This window comes from Acinonyx jubatus, chromosome E1, assembly GCF_027475565.1.
Source record: "Acinonyx jubatus isolate Ajub_Pintada_27869175 chromosome E1, VMU_Ajub_asm_v1.0, whole genome shotgun sequence".
In the NCBI taxonomy this organism is placed as follows: domain Eukaryota; kingdom Metazoa; phylum Chordata; class Mammalia; order Carnivora; family Felidae; genus Acinonyx; species Acinonyx jubatus.
Window position 1 is genome coordinate 3,261,516 of NC_069397.1, and position 14,716 is coordinate 3,276,231.

Here is a 14,716-nt window from a genome sequence, read left to right on the forward strand (position 1 = left end):
GACCGGCCCCAGAGACTGGTTCCGGTCGTGAGGAGCAGCGGAGATGTGAGTCCCCGTCCCTGTCACAGCTGTGAGCCTTTACACCTGACTCTACATATGCCTAACGTGTCCCCCTTACTCTCTCCTCTCCTTCCCGCCAAACCCACCCTTTGTTCTGTTTCCTCTGAGATGTCTCAGCTGGGACAAAGGCAGCCTCTCCGGGCCCGTAACTTCTTTCTGGAACTTACTAACATGGGGAGAAAAATAGAGCGTCGTGTTAGGCACGTGGCCTCTGGATTCAGATCCCGACTCCTTCACGTGTGAGTCTGAGACTCCTTTTCTCATCTGTAGAATGGAAATAGCACAATGGCAAAACCACAGTGCTATGAAGGGTAAGCAAAATGTCTGTGGCTCTGTACTCAAGGCACCTTAGCCTTAAAGGCTCTGAGAAGTCCTGCAGCAAAGCAACCTCGCTTTCCCCAAACGTATCGGACAACAGGTTGACGAAGGCCAAGTGCATTTGCGATCCTGGTGTTCCGCGGAGAGCAATTCGGGAAACTCTGCTCTAGAAGGTTAGGACGGACCTTCAGAACGACTACAGATGGGATCCAGATGGGCCTGGTCTCCCGCAGAATTGTTCTGGGTTGATTTTGGAGGGTTATGCCTCTGGATTTCCTCGAGGGATGCTGGAACTCGGTATGTGACATCACTGCTGCTCTCAGGGATGTGTGGATGGCATTCTGTGATGCTCCTCTCTTTGATTATTAAAGGACCATTTCTTGGGTAAAAATGGTCATGCTCGTAGAGGCATGGAATTTTTTTTTTTTTAAGTTTATTTATTTGAGAGAGAGCAAGTGTGAGCAGGGGAGGGGGAGAGAGAGGGAGAATCCGAAGCAGGCTCCGCGCACTGCCAGCGTGGAGCTCAGTGTGGGGCTTGATCTCACGGACTGGACCGTGAGATCATGACCTGAGCCGAAATCAAGAGCCCGCTGCTTAACCCACCGAGCCACCCAGGCGCCCCTCAGGCACGGGCCGTTTCAAGCGGGGCGCACCGTGGGGGTGGAGGCCCACCCGTCCCACTCTTCGTTTTAGACTAGGAGGGACTAGGAGGTTCTTAGCTCCTTCTCCCAGCCTGGGCACGTGGAAGGAGGCGACAGAAAGGCTGCTGGCTGGAGGTCGGGGGTTAATCGGCCTGAGTCCAGATGGCAAGCAGCTGGCCGAGGCACAAACCAAGGACGGCTTCCTCCCCTTCCCGGCGATTGCAGAGATGAGAAGACAGGGCAGGAACTTGCCACAGATGGGAGAGAGACCGGAGGAATTTGGAAGGCGCCCAAGGGGCCCAGCTCGGAGATAGCGAGGGCGACACGCTTTCTGCTCGGAGAGAACGTTCTTTACGCAAAGAGCAGGCACCGGGTCCTGCCCGGGTAGCCTGGTGAGGCTCTGGCTGAGGCTTCTTGGCCACGACCTATCATACCCGTTCCCGTTTCTAAGACAACCGGAGAACCAAATAGGAAGAACGTGAATGGTGATAAGTGGCTGTTGCAGGCTGGGCCGAGCCAGGCGAGTGGAGCTCAAAGATCAGAAGTTTTGAGGCCGGTTCTAAATTTAGAGCCCGATTTTGGAGGGAGCCAAAATGCACTCTCTGTGCACAAAGTGTGTCAGGAGAATAGAAAATACAGATCCCAGGGAGCGACCGGTACAGAGGGGGGTGGGGAACCCCCTTTCAGCCAACGATGCTAAGAGTGAGATCAACCAGGCTCTTTCCCCTTTTTTTTTCAAAGTGAGAGCTTTGCAAGCCCTGTGTATCCCACCCCCTCTTGTCTCTTCCCTGCTGCTTTGAAAAAGTTTTATTTAAATTTTTTTACACATGTATTCATTTTTGAGAGAGAGTGAGCGAGCGAGTCGGGGAGGGGCAGAGAGAGAGAGGGAGACACAGAATCTGAAGCGGGCTCCAGGCTCCGAGCTGCCAGCACGGAAGGGTACCCTGTCACCCCCCGGGCGGGCTCTTTCTGTTGACTCAAGCCGAGTCACCCCCTCATTGGACAGCGCACTGGACCGACAGCCATGCCAGGCTGGTGCCATGTGTCCCACACTGAAGTCAACGGAGCCCCGACTTCCCTGCTTCCCACCGCGAACGCTCCCACTGCACTTGAATGCATTAGGGGTCATGAGACCTGGACCCCGGGCCCCCACCCTCCGTTTACACTTTCACCCACGGGCCTCTTACCCTCTGCCTTTGCCGGTGGCTTTGCTAGGACATCCCGGAGCGTTGACCTCTCGGAGTCACGATTTCCTCACCTGTTAAATGCCAAGTTACAGGGTTAGGTGGGATCCACCCCGGATGTCTCCTGCATACACACCTCTCTTCCCTCCTGTGCTATCCGGGTCAGATCAGAGAGCACCACTCCGGCAGTGTCCGTATTCACCGGCCCGCCAGTCTCCCAGTGTCCCCAGGGCACGGTCCTGGACAAGTCCTTCCGCTCCGGACCTTCTCGCAGCTTCCCACTGCCTACACGGTCAAGTCCAGACAGCTTAGCCTGGCACTCAAGGTCATCCGCGGCCTAGCGTTTTTGCCTCATTCTCGTCAAGCGGCGACCTGAACGGTTACGCTCCAGGCTCCGTCGTACGCGAAGCTTCTCCAGGCTTCTGCACGTCTCACCTGCACCCCGCTGACTGCCCACAGCCTGCTTATTAGCGGTAGGACGTCAAGCAAGTCACTTAAACCCCACGTTGGCGTAAGATTGTTTCCAAAGATGACCAGAGCAATCCCTTCCATCCCGCGTGGCTTTTGCCACGTGACTTTGCCGCTCCTTGCCTGTCGACCGAATCCCTTCCCCTCGAACCCGGGCTGGCTCTGCGCCAGTCGCTGACCAGCGTTGTGAATGTGGCGGACGCGATGCCGTGCCACCCAGTGGAGCAGAGATGAGCTGTCCCCGCTGAGCCCTGAGTTCCTGACCCGCCGAATAAACAGTAAGATACAATGGTTGCTGTGCGAAGCCATTACATTTCGGACGGGAGGGGACTGCTGTGCAGCCACAGGCAAGTGAAATCAGTCTCCTGACCCGCAAAATGGGGGCGTCGAGGGTTTCCTGCCTCACAGAGGGCAGGGAGGACTACGCAGGTCAGTCTGGGTAAAGCCCTTAGAACAGGGTCAGCGGGACGGAAGCGTTCAGTGAACATTAGCCCCTCGTAACCTGCAGTACCTTGCTTAGCTCTTTCTCGTTCGTCCCCAAGCCCCTCGGGCATATAGTAGGTGCCCAGCAAACACAGCCGAATATCGAATGTCCCCTCCTTCACGAAGCCAGCTCTGATCTCTTTCCACCAGAGGGAGATGACCCTCCCTCCCCAGCCTCCGGTGACGTAGATTACATTCGGCCCCAGCTCCGGCCACTGCTTTCTGCCGGGGACCGTGAGCTCCTTGAAGGCAACGCCTTGCCTGTAATACACGCGCGATGAATACTTGTTGGATGAATGAAAAATGGGAACAATCCATCCGCCCTATCAGCCTACCTGGGCTTAATGGAACTCAAAAGGAGATCAATAAACAGGTGTTTGGGCGCCTCTGTGCTGCCTCGGGAGGAACCTCTCTCTGCTGCTCCTGTCTTCTGGTCCCACCCGGGTGACCTTTGTCCTTCAGGGCAGGAGAGAAGGCAACACAGGATTCTTGACGGAAGTCTCCCCATTTCCTGCCCTAATTGCTGGCTGACCTCCCAGGTGGCAGAAGAATGGGGCGTGATGTCACAGACCTGGGAAGAAACTGGCGGCCTCCCCAAGTCCCCTCCCGTTGTTGGCGGACGCCTGAATTTCCACCACTCGGTGGAAAAACAGTTGATTCCTAAACCATGATTCAATCACACATCAGTTTAATATCTCTAAGCCTTGCCTGGTCCACAGAGGCCGTCAAGTAGGGAAGAATGCTGGATCCCATCTGGCTCAGAGATCTTTAGCTTTAGAAATGACCTGACTAATCTTTTTTTATTTTTATTTCTTTGTTGTTAAAAACATTTTTTTAATGTTTATTTTTGAGAGAGAGAGAGCGAGCGAGCACGAGTGGGGGAGGAGGAGCAGAGAGAGAGGGAGACACAGAGTCAGACGCAGGCTCCAGGCCCTGAGCCGTCAGCACCGAGCCCGACGTGGGGCCCGAACTCACGAACCCCGAGATCATGACCTGAGCCGAAACCAAGAGTTGGATGCTTAACTGACTGAGCCACCCAGGCACCTCTGGCTTTAGAATTTTAAACTGAGAATTTCTTAAACTTATCCATAGTATTGGAACATTTCTGAGAACTCAAATTTATTGATTTGAGTTTAATTTATTGGGTGAATAATGTGAATTTAAATACTTGGAAAGATTTTGTCTTGTCACACCATTAAAGTACACTAAGAGGAAACCGAACACAATAGATGTTTGCCCACAATTTAAAATGTTTATGGGAGTTTAACTTGGTCACTGGAATCAGACGTTCAAACTCGTTTTAGAAGTGAGAGTTAAAATATGTTGGGCATAAATAGAATAAGATTTGTAAGCCGGAGCTTAAGGAAGAGAGCTAGATGTTTTGAATTGTAATTTCAGTAAAGTAAATACGAATTTTAAAAGTCAGCTAAACCTCTGAATCATCTTTGTCCCGAAAATGAGATTTACGATAAAACCCGCCTGGCAGGATTATTAAGAGGATTACATTAGAGACACCAGGTTTAAAGGGTTTGGCATCATGACTGTTACACGGGGTGCATTTATTATGACATGCCAGTGATTATTAGTACTATTAACTCTTTTTTTAAATGTGTATTTATTTGGGGGGGGGGGGGCGAGAGGGGCAGAGAGAGAAGGAGACACAGAATCTGAAGCAGGCTCCAGGTTCCAAGCGCAGAGCCCGACGTGGGGCTTGAACTCACAAACTGTGGGATCATGACCTGAGCTGAAGTTAGAGGCTTAACGGACTGAGCCACTCATGCGCCCCTATTAACTCTTTCTTAAAGGGGAGTATAAAAATGTTCCGGGGTAAGAGGGATGTTCTGAGATACAGGATGTGAGGCAGAACATCGTGGTGCCAGGGATAAGAGTCCAGCAAATACCGTCATCCCTCAGTCCCTCTCTGGCTAGCAGGGCTTGCCCTCATCCTGTCCGGGTCTCCCCGAAATGTGGCCAAGTTCTCCAGCAGAGATGGCGCGTGGCCCATTATCATTACACCACCCAAGGTCCCCTTTGCCAGAGCCGGTGGGAGGCACATCTCTAGGCTCGCGCCCAGCTTGCAACCAGCCGCTGATGTTTGCTCCAGGCGCTGTTCTAGGCAGTAGAACATTGCAGAGAACACAGACCACAGCCCTTGACCTCCCAGGGCTCCCATGCTAATAGGGGAGACACATACTACTCAGAATCGAAGAGGTTCCAAGAGGATACTTTGTGTAGAAACATCTACAGGGCAAGGGGATGGGAGAACCAGGGGGTGGGGGGGGGGACTGAAGTTCAAGAACGGGTAGTCATGGTCAACCCCCTAGAGGAGGAGCCATCTGAGCCAAGACTTGAAGGAGATGAGAGCAAATTGGACACACAGGGAACAGCCAATGCACCTTGGTGGTGCCTCGTGGCCTCCGTGAGGACTTTGTCTTTTGCTCTAAATGACGCCGGGAGCCATTGGGATAGTTGGAGAAATTCAACTGTATATTAGATATTAACCCATATCGAATTCATGGGTGTGATAATTCCTATTTTTAGCGTATGTGCTGCCGTGGCAAATACAGTGGGTGTCATAAATCCTAATAAACTGAAATAAAATTATCCAGTGTTACTGTTCTTAGAAAAACACGCTAAAGTATCTGGGCCCGAAGGGTCACGATGTCCGCAACCTGTTTTCAAGTGAGTAGGAAAAAAAAAAGAAAAAGAAAACTAATTCTTTGTCATGGTTATCTGCGGTAGGTCTAGGGAATACGTTACCTCAGACTTAGGGGCGTAAAAGAATATCACACGTATTTTATGAGGGGTTCGGGGATCACCACTGTTCATTTTTCACTTCGTTACTGTCTTACAAAGTTATTTTTGTCCTGGAATGTTAAGCGAGCTCTGATCACGCTCCAGCTACTGCGTTCAGAATCGTGGAGATGCGAAGATCAACACAGATCCTTCCGTGAAAGAATATACCTTTCATTCATTTGATTCACCCCCAAACACTTAATGAGTACCTACTGTGTACCAGGCACGGCTGCCGATAATGCGCACACACCTCTGAATACGCCAACACCTATTCCTGCTCTCGTGGAACTTAAATTACAGTGGAGCTAGCTAAAAACCATGAACAAAGAGGAAAGTTAAGTAGTCATAGGTGGTATAAAAGAGTATATGGGATTTGGATAGTAGAGAGTGATGGGGTGGCTGCTTTAGACTGGCTGTCAGCCAAGAAAGGGCTGAGAAAGTGAGATCACGACAAAAGAAAAACAAAAAAACCAAACCCCAATAATATGATTTCTGAGGATCCGAAATCTAGAGCAGCTTAACTGCGTGATTCTGGCCCCGGGTGTATCATGAAGTGTAGTCAAGATACTGACCAAGGCTACAGGCATCTGATGGCTCATCTAAGGTAGGAGGACCCACTTCCGAGATCTACTCACATGGTTATTGGTGGGGGAGGACTTTGTTCCCCGTGTAGACTTCTCCACCAGGGTCGCTTGAGTGTCCTCATGACATGGCAGCTGGCTTCTCCACAGACTGAATGGAACCCAGAGAGAGAGAAAGGAGGAAACCACAGTGCTTTTTATGACCTACTCTTGGATGTCAGAAACCCTTACTCCCGCCATATTCCTTTCTTCCCAAGCGAGCTGGGAAGCCCAGCCCACACTCAAGGGGAAGGGAATTAGCTCCACCTCTTTGTAGAGCAGAGTATCAAAGCCTACTCTTTGCAAGTGCTATACAAGCTTTGTATCTATAATGATTATTAGAAGGAGTATTTTAAACTCTGCTGGTACCTCCCATGAGGAGGGGCACTGTGTGGACCGTCCGCTAACCAGTCCTCAGCTTGCTCTCTCTCTCTAAGAGGCAGAGGGGATCCTGGAGGGCACATGCAGGAAAAAATTGTGGGGAAGGAGAAAAGGATGGGCCAAAACTTGGCATAAATACCACCCTTACCCTCTGTCTTCATCACTCCTGCTGTGTCTCAAGAAAGAAGAGGCCACTAGGAGTTACCTTCACGTTTTCAGCGATACCTTCCCCCAGCAGGGCTGGGGCAGCATGGGGAGGTGGGTGATCACTGTCTCAAGCATCCCCTCTCTGGTGCCTCAGACCCACACTTGGAGGAGACTGCAGGCACTCAACATGCACACGATGGCAACGATGCTGGAAGTTCTCACCCTTGCTATTTGTTGACGCGGCTGAATCTTCCCATCTGTGTGTTCACTCCTGACACTCGCTCGTTAGTTAAGGACCACAGTGTTGATGGAGACAGGCATCCTGGTCCCAACCTCCAGGCTCCTCTGGAGCAGAGTGAAACAGAATGATGGCTCGTGAATTCTTTCAATCACCGGAATCACAATGACAGAAAATATTCCAGACTTCCTATGTCCCAGGTACGTAATATGATGTACGTACATTAATTATGTCAATTATGTCATAGCATAATTGCATATGTCATAGCATAGCATAGGTTGTCATAGCAATCCTATGAGCTGCTTGCGAGGCTCTCCGTTTTACAGATGGGGAAACAGAGGCACAGAGAGATTAAGAAACATGCTCGAGGTCATGGCACTCAGAGTTTATGAGTCTGCATTTAAAACCACGACGCTAGATTGCCTCTTAAAAATTGCATCCTTTTAAAAAAATTTCTTAAATGTTTATTTTTGAAAGAGGTTCAGAATGCAAACAGGGGAGGGGCAGAGAGAGAGGGAGACACAGAATCCGAAGCAGGCTCCAGGCTCGGAGCTGTCAGCACAGAGCCCGACGCGGGGCTCGAACTCACGGACCTTGAGATCATGACCTGAGCCGAAGTCGGACACTTAACCGACTGAGCCACCCAGGCACCCCCCAAATTGCATCCTTAACGTTGTAAGTAATAAAAATTCAAGCAGGAGATGGAACTTAAATAGTATATAAATAATCGAGAGTTAAGATTTGGGAACCCAGAGAGTCCAGGTAACATGCAATGCTAAGCAGGCAGGAGCCTTCAAAATACTGAAGCCAAGGAAGTTTCCAACTGGATTCTGAAGAGCCCCAGGCTTCCTGAGGCATCCCAGGATCTGCTGTCGGGAGCCGGGAAGATCTGTGGACCCTCTGCACCCCGGTCAACCCACAACACCCCACTTGGATCTGTTGCATTATTGTTCCCCTGCAAGTCCTTGGGATTCTCTCTCCCTCTCTCTCTGCCCCTCCCCTGCTCATGCTCTGTCTCTGTCTCAAAAATAAAAACATTAAAAAATTTTAAGTTAAAAAAAATTATCCCTTAGTAACATGGTCTCCTGCGGCCACTCGAGCCACCTTTTTTTTTTTTTTTTTAAAGTGTATTTATTTATTTAGACAGAGAGTGCGTGAGCACATGAGCAGGGGAGGGACAGAGAGAGAGGGAGAGAGAATCCCAAGCAGCCTCCGTGCTGTCAGCACAGAGCTCTATGTGGGCTGGATCTCATGGACCGTGAGCTCATGACCTGACGGAGCCACCCGGGCCCGCCTGGGCCCCCTCCTTTTGTGCCCCATCCAGTTCATTCTACACACTCAGGAGGTAGAGCCATCTTTTCCGAGGGCAAGTCTGACCATGCTCTTCCCCGGCTTAAATCTGACATGCTGTGTAGACCACACACAGAAGTGCAGGTCTGGCGTGCGCTGAGACGTATGAGCCGTCACCCTGGGCCAGGCGCCCTGCCTGCCATCAAATGGTGAGGACCCCGTGCCCACCTGACGAAGCTCGGATCTCACCAGACTTGCCTTCCCGGCACAGGACAGAGATGGTTTGTGAGTTTTGTTTTTGTTTTTCAGGTTTAAAGACCTACTCCTTTTCTCCTTGCCCAAACCTCATTCCCCAGATCCTAGATTGGGTGCCAAACTGGGTTTCTGAGCCTGTCACTCTAGAACAAAAAAACAAGAAAACTTCTGCTCATAGCGCAGTCTTTGGCCTCGTATTCTTTATTGTGTTTCTTTAATAAAACCCTCTACGTGCCCTTCAGGCTAGAATAAAACACAAGATCCTTGGAAAGACCTCCCCACGAGCCCCAGCGTGATCCCACCCTGCCTATCTTCTGTCCTCGCTGTCTCTGGTCCAGTGACCCCAGCCCTTCCCAGGGTGTCCCCATGTTGTGTTAGGACAACCTTCTTCTCGTTGTTCCTCCTCCTCCTCACCGTCATGTGGCTAACCACTGGTTTAATGCCTCTCCCAAGAGACCATAAGCTCCAAGAGGTAGAACCCACATCAGTTGTTTCCCCATCTGTCCCCTTAGCTTCTCTCTGGGCTTGGCACATAGGAGGCACTCAATGTCACCACTATCTGTTGATTGACAGAAGCCTGGGTGTGAGCGGGGAGGGTGGGTGGGAGCAGGGATGCTGCCTGGGGTGGCTGTGAAATGAATTATGGGTAGGGGAGGGTGGCTTTCCTGGTCCCTAACTCACAGTCCAGCCTCCTTCCTTGGATTCTGGATGGCACGTAATTGGGCATCTCATTCATTGATCTTCAACTGTGTCCTGGGCCATTGTTTCACCAAATTCTGGGTTTTCTTCTGACTCTTCCTGGCCAGCTGGCCTTCCTTTTTGCTAATTTTCCATTCCTCCTTGATACGAAAGCACTCCCGGTATCTCAAGATGCAGTAGCTCCCAATAGTTTAGCCCTTCCTAGAAAGGTTAAACAGAGTTCCTGCATGGAACCAACAGTTTGTCTCCTAGGAACGTGACCCAGGAGAGATGGAAACCGATGTCCCCAGAAAACCTTGCACAAGAGTGTTCCCAGCAGCACTCTTCACAAAGCCAAAAAGGAGAAACAATCCCAATGTCTGTCAACTGATGACTGGATATGAAAACGTGCTGTGTCTATACAATGGAATATCATTCATCCATAAAAAGGAGTGATGTACCAACCCATCCTATGGCGTGGACGAACCTTGAACACATTATACTAAGTAAATGAAGCAAAAGGCAATAGAGTGATTCCACTTATACGAAAGGCCCAGAACAGGGCCCCCCGGGTGGCTCCGTGGGTTGAGCATCCGACTCTTGATTTCAGCTCAGGTCAGCCCCGTGCCGGCCTCTGCGCTGACAGTGTGGAGCCTCCTTGGGATTCTCTCTCCCCCCCCCCCCCCTCTCTCTCCCCTCATCCACTCTCAAAATAAACGTTTTCAGAAAATGCCAAGGATAGGAGATCCAGAGAGTAGATTAGTAGTTCCTGAGTGCTGGGGGTTTGAGAGAAAATGGGAAAGACTGCTGACGGCTATGGAGGTGTTCTGGGGGTGCAGTGATGAAGAGGTTCTGAAATTGTGTCGATGGCTCCACGACTGGAGCCACTGAAATGTATACTTTCAGTGAATGAGTTCTATGGTATAGGAGTTCTATCTCAATAAAACTGTTAATTAAAAGAAAAAAAAAGTACTTCCTAGTCTTGTTAAGATTCTTGGGAGAATCTACCGAAAGATAGGGAATTTCTCCTGCCCCCCCATCCCTCACTCATGAAAAATCCATACATGCGTGTACGTAAAAGTTTCATGAAATGTCAGGAGATTCCCAGACTGACTCAAGTCCATTCATTGACCCCCCCCCCAGAAGGCAATAAGCCCCAGGGGAACCCCAAAGCTATCACTAGCGCATAAATGGGAGGTCAGGTCCACATCTGAAAGGGTTCCTGCCCTCCGTGCCTCATCTGGGCCTTCGACACCCCGCCTTGTCACAGTCCCTCTTGTTCTGAGGTCTTTTCTGGATTAGTGCGGAAGACAAAGTTTTAACACGGCTGCTAAGATCATCACCCCCCGGTATGACTCCCATGTTACATGGCAAGGGGGAGATGATCTGGATGGGCTTAACCTAATATCATGAGCCCTTTAATTTTTTTTAATGTTTATTTTTGAGAGAGAGAGAGAGAGAGAGAGAGAGAGAGACAGAATCCGAAGCAGGCTCCAGGCTCCGAGCTGTCAGCACAGAGCCCGACGCGGGGCTCGAACTCACGGACCACGAGATCGTGACCTGAGCTGAAGTCGGACACTTGACCGACTGAGCCACCGGGGTGCCCCTCACGAGTCCTATAAAAGCAGAGTTTCTCTGGTTGGGTTCAGAAGAGGAAGCCAGAGGGATGGAAAGCAGGACAATGACTCCGCTGCTGTCTCCAAAGACAGAGGGCATGGCATAGGACAAGGAATGCGGGCAGCCTCTTGCCAGAGAGCCAGCAACCAGCAAGGAAATGCGGACCTCAGGCTCCCGGCTGCACAGTTATTCTGCCAATAACCTGAACGGGCTCGGAAGTGGGTTGTTCCCTAGACTGTCCAGGAAAGAGCTTGGCCCAACCAACATTGTGACAACAGTCCTGAGGGCAGAACCCGGTGCGTCCTCGGACTCCTGGTCTACCTGTGAGATCATTAGTGCGTGTTGGTCTAAGGCTCCAGGTCTGTGCACAGATTGCACACGCTGGAAAACACAGTTTTGCATCTCTGTGCAGCTGGCTTTCGCTCCGTTGGCTGTTTCTGGATCCAGCCCATGGCCCTGTGCCCTCGATCACTCCTGGTCTACATGGGGAGCGGTCTCAACGTCAAAATGTTAAATTTTCAAAGCGGGGAGGGACGCCTGGGTGGCTGAGTCAGCGAAGCCTCCGACATCGGCTCAGGTCATGATCTCAAGGGTCATGAGTTTGAGCCCCACATCGGGCTCTGTGCTGACAGCTCAGAGTCTGGAGCCTGCTTTAGATTCTGTCTGTCTGTCTCTCTCTCAAAAGTAAATAAACATTAAAAAAAAAAAAGTTTCAAAGGGGGAAAGCACGTGGGAACATCAGGCCATTGGGGGTGAGTTTCCCAGGCGAGGCCTGAACTCAGCCAGCGTCACAGCGTCTCAGTGTGGGAGAAGCAGAAGTTCTGGAGGCCTGGGCCTGGGGGGCACCGCTTGCCCACGCCGTCCTGCTACGCGCACGCACCTGCTTCCCATAGAGATTGCTAAGACTGAAGGTCCTAGAGTCGGGGAGCTTGCTCAGGTACCTGAGTGATCCACCCACAGCTGGCTTGAAATAAGAAGGTTCCAGAGCCCCTCCAGCCCCCTCCCCCTTTTCCGGCTGGAAGGGCTAACAGGCTCCATGGGGATCGGGGTGTTCTAGCATTGAGAGGAAGTCTGTGAAGGTCTCCCCTCCTCTTGCCTCCCTTTACCCAGAAAACACGGGGAGCCCTGCTTCCTGCCTTGGCTGATGAGAACCACTCATTTCTGGAACCAATCCGTTCTTTCTGCTTTAACGAGCTGGTGTCTTTTCTAGTTGGGAACGCTCTAATCAGGCCCTTTACTCCAGCTTTTCCTTGGAAGGTGATCTCATGCATCTGGGAGCCCAGCTCTCCCCTAATCGGGCAGGCCTTGGACTTCTTTCTGGGGGTCCAGGGCCCAGGGCAGCCGGTGCCGAGGGGCTGGGGGAGGGGGGGAGGGGGGAGGGCCTGTCCCCGGCTGCCCCAGGCGCTCTTCAGTGAGAGAGTCCTTGTGAGGATCCCTGGGCTTTTCTGCATGTGCTCTGCCCCTTTCTGTGGGCTTGGGAAGGAGTTTGCGGGTTTGTGGCTCTGCTCGTAATCAAGAAATCTGCCTAGACCCACAGAATTTCTTCTTCCCGGCCGGGGCTGGGCCCCTTTGGAAACCTGAAAAGTGCAGTAGTGTTGGAGTGATTTGTACACACATGTGCACACACGTGTGGGGGAGGTAAACCTGAGCGTGTTCAATTAAGCAGGAAACTGGACAGTCCAAAGATGAGGAGCAGGGGGGAGGGAGGGGAGGGAAGGGGAAATGGGAGGAGGGGAGAGGGGAGGGGAGGGGAGGGAGAGGGAGGGAGGAGAGAGGGAGGGAGGAGAGAGGGAGGGGGAATGGGAAAGGTAGGGGAGAGGGGAAGAGGAAGAGAGGGGAAGGGGGTTGGGGCAGGGCTGAGGGGGTCCTAGGCCACCCAGGACCTGGGTTCAGTCCTTACCGGCTGGTTGTCTCAACCCCCACCTCACAGCCACAGGGTTTTGGGGGAACTGTGGGTCCCACACCCTCTCCCGCCTCCCCGGACACAGCCCAGGAGGCTCAGAGGTTCGGGGAAGCTGGGTTAGAGGCACGGCCTCCGCCCACAGACCCGTTCCGGGAGGGCCCTTGACGCTCATGTCCCTCCAGTAAGAGACTCGACCCTTTCCCTCCGAGCACCACCCCCAGAACTGGCCACCCTGGGTTTTCCAGAAGGCCTCTCCCCCCGCCCCTCCCACGGAGAAGTCCCTCTGGCCGGGGCCACGTGACACGGAGGGGATGGCCGTGTGGGCACTTGGGGCCCGGGCAGCAGGAGCTCCCGGAGCCACTTTCCCTGGGTGTCTCTGGGGAGGGGGCCTGGGGGTCCCAGAGAGACTCCGTGGGAGGCCTGGGGGAGCAGAAGTGGAGCTCGGCAGTTGGCCCCCCTTCCCCGGGCCCCCCTCCTCTGGCTCCTGGGCTCAGTCCCTGGGCCAGGTGTGCGTGTTCGGCTCCCCCAGGCGGAATGCGGCTTCTGTCCGTCCTCACAGACTCCGGCTTGTGCGTGTGGATTCGGACTCACCCTCCCCGTCTCTCTTCCCCGGCTGCCTCCCGCTGTGGGCTCCGAGCCCCAGCGTCAGCTTTGTACAGGCCACTGACACCTGCCTGAGGTCAAATCCCTGTACTGTAGCCCTTTACACACATCCGTGTGCATCCTCCGGGGGCTCTGGTCTCTGCTCTCACCCCGACTGGCACAGGCTGGATTCCCGGTACTGTTACTCACGCGGGAGGAGCCGGAAGGAGCCCAGGTCCTTGAAAGCGGCTCCCGGCACAGCAGTGGCCCTCAATCAACCGGAGCAGGCAACGGAATCACCTGGCAGGCTTATTATACCCCCTCTCGTCGCTGGGTCCCGCCCTCGGAGTTGCTGATTTTCGGGTCTGGGGGCGGGGCCCGAGTATTGGCATTTCTGGTAAGTTCCCAGGTGCTGCTGGTTCTGCGGGTCTGGGGAGCGAGCCTTGAGAACCACCTGGCGGATGCAGAGGGTGTATTCCAAAGCCCGGACTGGCCAGGGCCTCCCGCAGGACCCCAGCGGAGAGGAGGCTGCCCAAGTGTTGTCAGTTGGGGATCCCAGCGTCCCCCCCCCCCATCACCTTGTTCACTCCTGTTCTGCTACCCGCTTCGGAGGGGAAGCCATGGGTGTTCTTGCTTTCTGAGAGGCGCCTGGCTGAGCTGAGCACCTGCCCAGGGCAGGCAGACCCAATGTGAATGGCGACCTTGTCCCTGAGCAAGCGTGCTGTCCCGTAGGACGGGGACGGTGGTGCCACACGGGGATTTCACCCGGATGATGTGCGCCAAGTCTAGGCTCCATAAACGCTTTCTTTGTCTGGTCTCGGACCTGCCCTGATGGTTTTGAGTTTGGGGCCCCGAGTGCAAGACTTTGCATTGGTCCGCATTTAGTTCAGTTTTTGCTGGTTTTCAACTCTCATTCCAGCCCGCTAAGACGCGTCCTCGGGCAGCCTGCCTGCGATACCCACGTTAGTGCTGCTGGTACCACACTGCGTGTTGTGGGTGCTCAGGGGGAGCAGGGCAGGGCTCGTTCCCTGGGCTGGGGAGGGTTCTTGACTCCC

General features: G+C 52.9%; 1 long non-coding RNA gene across 1 annotated transcript in view; it reads right to left on the reverse strand.

Moving 5' to 3' along the window:
- LOC113595989 (uncharacterized) overlaps positions 1 to 14,210 on the reverse strand; it is a 41,318-nt gene extending 27,108 nt beyond the window's left edge. The window contains exons 1-4 of the long non-coding RNA XR_003416695.2: positions 13,872 to 14,210; positions 7,321 to 7,443; positions 6,586 to 6,682; positions 2,207 to 2,277 (exon numbers count right to left, since the gene is read on the reverse strand). This is a non-coding gene — a long non-coding RNA (uncharacterized LOC113595989). The remainder of the gene's footprint in view (positions 1 to 2,206; positions 2,278 to 6,585; positions 6,683 to 7,320; positions 7,444 to 13,871) is intronic.
- Between the last annotated feature and the right edge of the window lie 506 nt (positions 14,211 to 14,716).